The sequence below is a fragment of the Budorcas taxicolor genome, chromosome 7 (assembly GCF_023091745.1).
Source record: "Budorcas taxicolor isolate Tak-1 chromosome 7, Takin1.1, whole genome shotgun sequence".
NCBI lineage: Eukaryota > Metazoa > Chordata > Mammalia > Artiodactyla > Bovidae > Budorcas > Budorcas taxicolor.
In genome coordinates this window covers 13899092-13906138 of record NC_068916.1, presented here as the reverse complement: position 1 = coordinate 13906138, position 7047 = coordinate 13899092, and positions in this window count along the sequence as shown.

Below are 7047 nucleotides of genomic sequence, written 5' to 3'. Positions count from 1 at the left end.
GAAGAAATGCTTAGTTAACCAGAAACATCTCAGGGAAGGAGTGGAGCAACAAAGCTTTAATTTGCAGACGCCCAGGCTTCCCTGCGGAGAGGGCAATGGCAACCCACTCCAGTACTCTTACCTGGCAAATCCCATGGACGGAGGAGCCCGGTAGGCTGCAGTCCATGGGGTCGCTAGGAGTCGGACACGACTGAGCGACTTCACTTTCACTTTTCACTTTCATGCATTGGGAAAGGAAATGGCACCCCATTCCAGTGTTCTTGCCTGGAGAATCCAATGGACGGAGGAGCCTGATGGGCTACAATCCACGGGGACCCAAAGAGTCGGACACGACTGAGCGACTTCACTTTCACTTTCAGGCTTCCCTGGTGATGCGAAGAGCTGACTCATTTGAAAAGACCCTGATGCTGGGAAAGATTGAGGGCAGGAGGAGAAGGGGACGACAGAGGATGAGATGGTTTGATGGCACCACCGACTCAGTGGACATGGGTTTGGGTGAACTCTGGGAGTTGGTGATGGACAGGGAGGCCTGGCGTGCTGCGGTTGATCGGGCACGACTGAGCCACTGAACTGAGGCTTCCCTGGTGGCTCAGATGGTAAAGAATCTGCCTGCAATGTAGGAGACCTGGGTTCCATCCCTGGGTCAGGAAGATCCCTTGGAGAAGGTAATGGCAGCCCACTCGAGTATTCTTGCCTGGAGAATCTCGTATACAGAGGAGCCTGGCAGGCTACAATCCATGAGGTTGCAAAGAGTCGAAAATGACTGAGCGACTAACACACAGGACTGGAGGGGGAAGGAGAGAGGGAGGGGCTCGTTGAAAACTAGTTTGTGGGCGGGGTTGGGGTGGGGCTGGGAATGAGGGTGGGGTAGGGAGTGTAAGTGCAAGATGGAGTAAGGGGAGTGTCTTGAAACTTAACAAACTGCTTTAAATTACTGCAATATAAATTTAGAAAAAAAGATTGTAATAAGGAAAAGATGAGGCAGGAAACGTTTGTCATCAGGAACACTGAGGGGTGGGACTGACAGTAGAGCAGACAAGTTACAGTACTGGCGGTGGTGGACTGGTGGTGGTGGTAGCGGTGATGTAGTTGCTAAGTCGCATCCGACTCTTGAGACGCCATAGACTGTAGCTCGCCAGGCTCCTCTGTCCGTGGGATTTCCCAGGCAAGAGTACTGGGATGGGTTGCCACTTCCTTCTCCAGAGCATCTTCCCCCAACTCAGGGACTGAATCCAGGTCTCTCGCATAGTCTGAGTCACCAGGATCTGCATTATCACCCTTCCACAGAAAACAACCTGCTTTATTATTATTTTACACTTGAGGACAGGAACACATGACTTTAACATAATTTTAATCAGCCCAGGGCTAGAGAGAGTAAAGTCAGATTTACTCTTTACTTTCACTTAATGCATTAAGTGAAACTCCATTCACAAGGCACCTAAACCATATTCTTTTCTGCCAAACCAACCTGCATTCAAGGAGCTGAATTTAGGAGAAAGGCAAACTCTCTATATGGGGCTTCCCTTGTGGCTCAACTGGTAACGAATCTGCCTGCAATGCGGGAGACCTGGGTTCCATCCCTAGGTTGGGAAGATCCCCTGGAGAAGAAACTGCTACCCACCCTAATATCCTGGTCACAGAGTCCGACACGACTGGGCGACTTTCACTTAAACTCTCTATGTAAGAATTGAGTGGAATTTCTCATAAATAAAGGTTCTCACTGTCTTAAGTCAATCCAGCCTAGGTTGCGTCAAGGTCTCCCCAGGAACTTCATCTTCCCAAGGAGTGTCCCTGTTCAACTACTACTAGTCATTCAGGTATCCCATTACCATTTACTTTTCTTCTAGTATTCACTATCTACAAAACCCGTCTTACTTATTTGATTTTCCTGTGTGTATGTCGCTTTTTTTTTTTTTTTAACATTCCTGGTATTCAGAATAGTGCATGGTATACAGTAATACTCAAGAAACATTAATTCAATGAATGAAAATTATCCTGTAAAAATACGCAATTTATTTTTAAAATACGCAACAATTTAGACTTCCGTAGGCAGTGAACCATTCTATAGAATTTACTGAATGCAATCGACCCTGGGATCTGTGGGTCCGCAATCGGTCGAATCTGCAGTTGCGGAATCCGCAGAGTCAGAGTGGTTGGCGATTGGTCGAATCTGCAGTTGCAGAACCCACAGCTCCAGAACCGCAGATGCAGAACCCTGCAGATGGCGGAACCCGCTGAATCCGAGGGCAGGATGTAAATTACACCGTGTTCCAGGAGGGCCTCGAATATCCCTGGCTTTTGGTATGGGTGGAGTGGTGGTCTTGGAATCAGTCCTCCATAGATACCCAGGGAAGGCTGAACTTGCATCTTTACATGACAATTAAAAGGAATATTTAGGGTAAACAGGCTTTCCTTAACTCAGTTGGTAAAGAATCTACCTGCTAGGCAGGAGACCCGGGTTTGATTCCTGGGTTGGAAAGATACCCTAGAGAAGGAAATGGCAACCCACTCCAATATTCTTGCCTGGAGAATCCCGTGGCCAGAGGAGCCTGGTAGGCTACAATCTATGGGGTCGAAAGAGTCGGACACACGATTTAGCGACTAAACCACCATTAGGGTAAACGGGGCGTACTTTCTGGTTTAACAATAATTCAGTATAAAGTTCACTGTGTAAACCTGGCCAAAGAGAACAAGGTGTGTCTTCTAATCCTTTAGCCCTTTTAGTTGTATCATAGATAAAGTTCGGTGACCTTGTGCATTTCTCCAGACAGAAAGCTTGCGGTAACTGAGAAGAACAGCCGGGCCCAAGCTCTTACCTTGCTGACCTGTGGATTTCTGTCTTTTGGTGAGTAATGAATAAGAACTTGTAGCGTGGGCTCCCCACTACCCTTCACTTTGTAAGATAATTTCTAACCTGCAGAATATTTTTCTCTTGATGGTGGGCATCTGAGTGTGTTTGAGGTTGAGATATCTTGTGAAATGAAATTTTCCAGTTATTTATGTTGCATAAGCATCCAGTGAAAGAAGTGCACAATGTGAGAGTTGTGAGTTTTTAAGTTTTATTTGGGGCAAAGTGAGGACTATAGCCTAGGAGACCACCTCTAGATATCTCTAAAGAACTACTCCCAAAAGGTAGGGGGGAGGTCAGCATGATTTTGGTAAAGGGATATACCTGCCATCAAGCAACATTTTGGCAGAGGGTTGCTACTAGTCATGAGGAGCAGATGTCTCTGTTAATTATTTTAGTCCTTTCTAGATAAAAGAAAATGCAAGGGGACTTTGCGGGGTGTGTATGTTTGATCGCTGGTCGGGGAACTAAGATCCCACATGCCACTGTGGTATGGCAAAAAAAAAAAAAAAGATAATACAAGAAATTGGGCTCATAAAATCTTCTCTTAAAGAATATCTAAAGTCCTGTTCTGCCGGTTTTTCCAGGAGCATGGAGCTCCTCATTCCTGAATTCTGCTCTGAACTCCTTTCAGGGTGTGTTGAAGGTCAGCCACTGCAGTGGCTAGTGACTTCATCCTTACAGAGGCAGATGGTAGTTTTTCATCCACATAGGTTTTGTTCACAGGGTGTCAGAATGGGCAATTTTATTACCTTTTAACCATAAGTTCTCTTGTTAAGGTCAGCTATATGCTCCCAGGTGGCACAGTGGTAAAGAATCTGCCCGCCAAAAGAATGGAGGAGATGCAGGTTCAATCCCTGGGTCAAATAGTTCTCCTAGAGAAGGAAATGGCAATACACTCCAGTATTCTTGTCTGGAAAATCCCATCAGAGGAGCCTGGGGGGCTGCTGACAGTCCGAGGGGGGGGGGGAGGGGTCTCAAATAGTCAGACCCAACTGAGTGACTGAGCACACACATTGTTCTTTTCAAGAGAGCTCAGCTCACATGACAGCCCCCAACACTTGAAAGTCAAGAGATCCTTGAAAAAGTGATGCAGATTTCATTAAGGTTCTACCTGGAATCGGAGTTCAGTTGACTCTATACGGAAGGAGTTTTGACCTAGTGTTGTGTTCATTAAGTATTTATTATCCCCCGAAGGAGATAAAACATAATAAAGGCAAATTAGGCATCTGCTTTGGCTTTAAATGCAAGGGATTTGGTTATAAAATAGCATTCTCTTATAGAATTTCTTTCTTTTTCTTTTTTTTTGTGACCATGCAGCTTTTGTGTAGAGTCTTAACCACTGGACCACCAGGAAAGCCCCTTTTATAGAATTCGATGCTTCCCTTACTTAAATAGAATTCACGTTATTTAAACAATTCACTAACAAGCTTCTTGTTTTTATTATTTATTACATGCATTTTAGTAATTCGTATCATGTAGTCACTAAATTTTAGGGTGATTGGAGGATACTTGCTTTGTGGTATTGGTTTCTGCCACACAACTTGAATCAGTCATAACTGTATGTATATCCCCTCCCTCTTGAGTCTTCCTCCCAGTCCCCTCCCAACCCCACCCCTCCAGGTTATCACAGAGTGCTGGGCTTCCTGCATTTTTTTTAACTTTTTATTATTTTATTATTTCTTTTTGGCTGCACTGGGTGGGTCTTCTTTGCTGCAAGTCTGCTACTCTTGTTGCAGTGGCTTCTTTAGTGGAACATGGGCTCTGGAGCACTGATTCAGTAGTTGTGGCCCATGGGTTTAGTTCCTCTGTGGCATGTGGAATCTTCCTAATCAAACCCATGTCTGCTGCATTAGCAGGCAGATTCTTAACCTCTGGACCACCAGGGAAGCCCCCTGAGGTTTTTTTTTTAATTTTTTATTTGGCTGCACCAAGTCTTTGTTGCAGCATGTGGGGATCTAGTTCCCTGACCAAAGATTGAACCTGGGCCCCCTGCATTGAGAAGACAGACTCTTAGCCACTGGATCACCAGGGAAGCCCCTTCCTAAATGAGAACACGTAAGGGGAGGACTCAATCTAAGGGTTCATTAAGCCTCTTGGAAAAAGTTACTGAAGCCCCAATGCACAATCTAGAAAATGAGTAGGATACCAACAGGCAATGGGCTAAGCCTAGGGGGAGAGGGGGTGAATATTTTAGCCTGAGGACTCTGCACATTCAAAATCCCTGTAGCAGCTAAAATCCCTAGATTGTACCAAGAAATGAGCAAGACAGGACATGGCTGAAAAAGAAGCAAGAGGGGAGGAAATCAAATTAGATTGCAGGAGCCCCAGCCACATGACTTGTAGTCTTGAAAGCAAGTTCAGGGTTTAATTTAAGACAGGTGGAAAGCCATTATGAGCAGGGGCACAATGATTATAGACTTGTGTTTAGCAGAGCTAGCTGTTCGGTGAGGATGGAGTACAGAAGGACAAGCTTGACTGTCAGAGAAAAGACGAAGGATTAATAGATTTTAGGAATGAGTGACAGTAATCTAGACTCTTGATGGTTGCAAAGTAGAAGAAAGTGATGACTTGGGGAAGAGATGAAGGGTGGAATCCATACTCATTGATTTCTTCACACTCAGAATGCTTTACAGTGTAGCCAGTGATGTGCTAGTGACTGGATATAGATGGCTTTTAAATATATGTTTCTGTTTATTTATTTATATGTATTATTTGGCTGCACTGCATCTTAGCTACAGCATGCAGGATCTTCAGTCTTTGTTGTGGCATGTGATATCTTTAGTTGAAGCATGCGAACTCTTAGTTGTGGCTTGTGAGATCTAGTTCCCTCACCAGGGATCAAACCCAGGGCCCCTGCATTGGGAGCTCAGGGTCTTAGCCACTGTGCCACTAGGGAAGTCCTCAGGTATATGGTTTTAATAAGGCGACTCTCCTGGACATTGGGCTTCCCAGGTAGCAAAGTGGTAAAGAATCCACCTGTCAAGGCAGAAGATGCAGGTGATGCAGATTCGATCCCTGGGTCAGGAAGATCCCCTGGAGCAGGAAAGGGCAACCCACTCCAGTATTCTTGCCTGAGAAGTCCATGGACAGAGAGGCCTGGCGGGCTACAGTCCATGGGGTTGCAAAGATTCAGACTCAACTGTGCGTGCATGCATACACTCTTGGACATTAGATCTAGCGGAAGAGAAAGAATATAAGCAAGCAAAGAACAAATATATGATTACAAATTGTGCCGAGGGCTACATAGGAAGAATAGAGAGAGCTCTTAGACAAAAAGAGATTGTCTTTATATTAAATATGGGGCTCATGATAAAGTTGATTCTGAGAAAATGACATTTACATGGACAGAAAAATAACAAAGGAAAAATTATCCATGTGTCAGGGAACAGGGATGAGTTTAGTAGTTGGAATTTTCTCTGGAGGGAGCACCATTGAAGAAATGATTAGATATGGGTGGAGATAGGGTGTGTCTTGGATTAGTCTGTCAATTTCTGCTGTGTGGTAGGGTGGAGAACTCTACAAAGGAATGGTTTTAGGTTTCAGGTAATTCCTGCCTTTAGGGGATGGGGTAAAAAGTGCACCCATATTTTTAAATTTCTTTGGCTGTTGTGGACTGAGGGAGAGCAGTCTAGGATTCTGTGTTTTTTTTTTAATTTATTTGATTATTTTTTTTAATTTATTTATTTGACTGTTCTGGGTCTTAGTTGTAGCATGTAGGATCTTTGGTTGCAGCATGTAGGATCTAGTTCCCTGACCAGGGATCGAACCCTTGACCCCCTGCATTGGGAGCACAGAGTTTTAGCTGCTGGACCACTAAGGAAGTCCCTTTATTATTTTTGACTGCACTGGGTCTTTGTTGCTGTGTGTGGGCTTTCTATAGTTGCAGTGCTTGGGCTTCTCATTGAGATGACTTCTCTTGTGGAACACAGGCCCTAGGGCACTCGGGCTTCGATAATTGCGCCTCCCAGGCTCTAGATCACCAGCTCAATAGTTGTGGCCTATAGGCTTAGTTGCTCTGCTCCACAGCAAGAGGAATCTTACCCGGATCAGGGATTGAACCCGTGTCCCCAGTATTGGCAGGTGGATTCTTAACCACTGGACCACCAGGGAAGCCCTCTGTGGGTTTTATTGTTTTTTCTTCTGTGGGCTTTGAGTTCAGCCCACAGAAAGGGGGAAGGGCTTATCAATTAATCTTT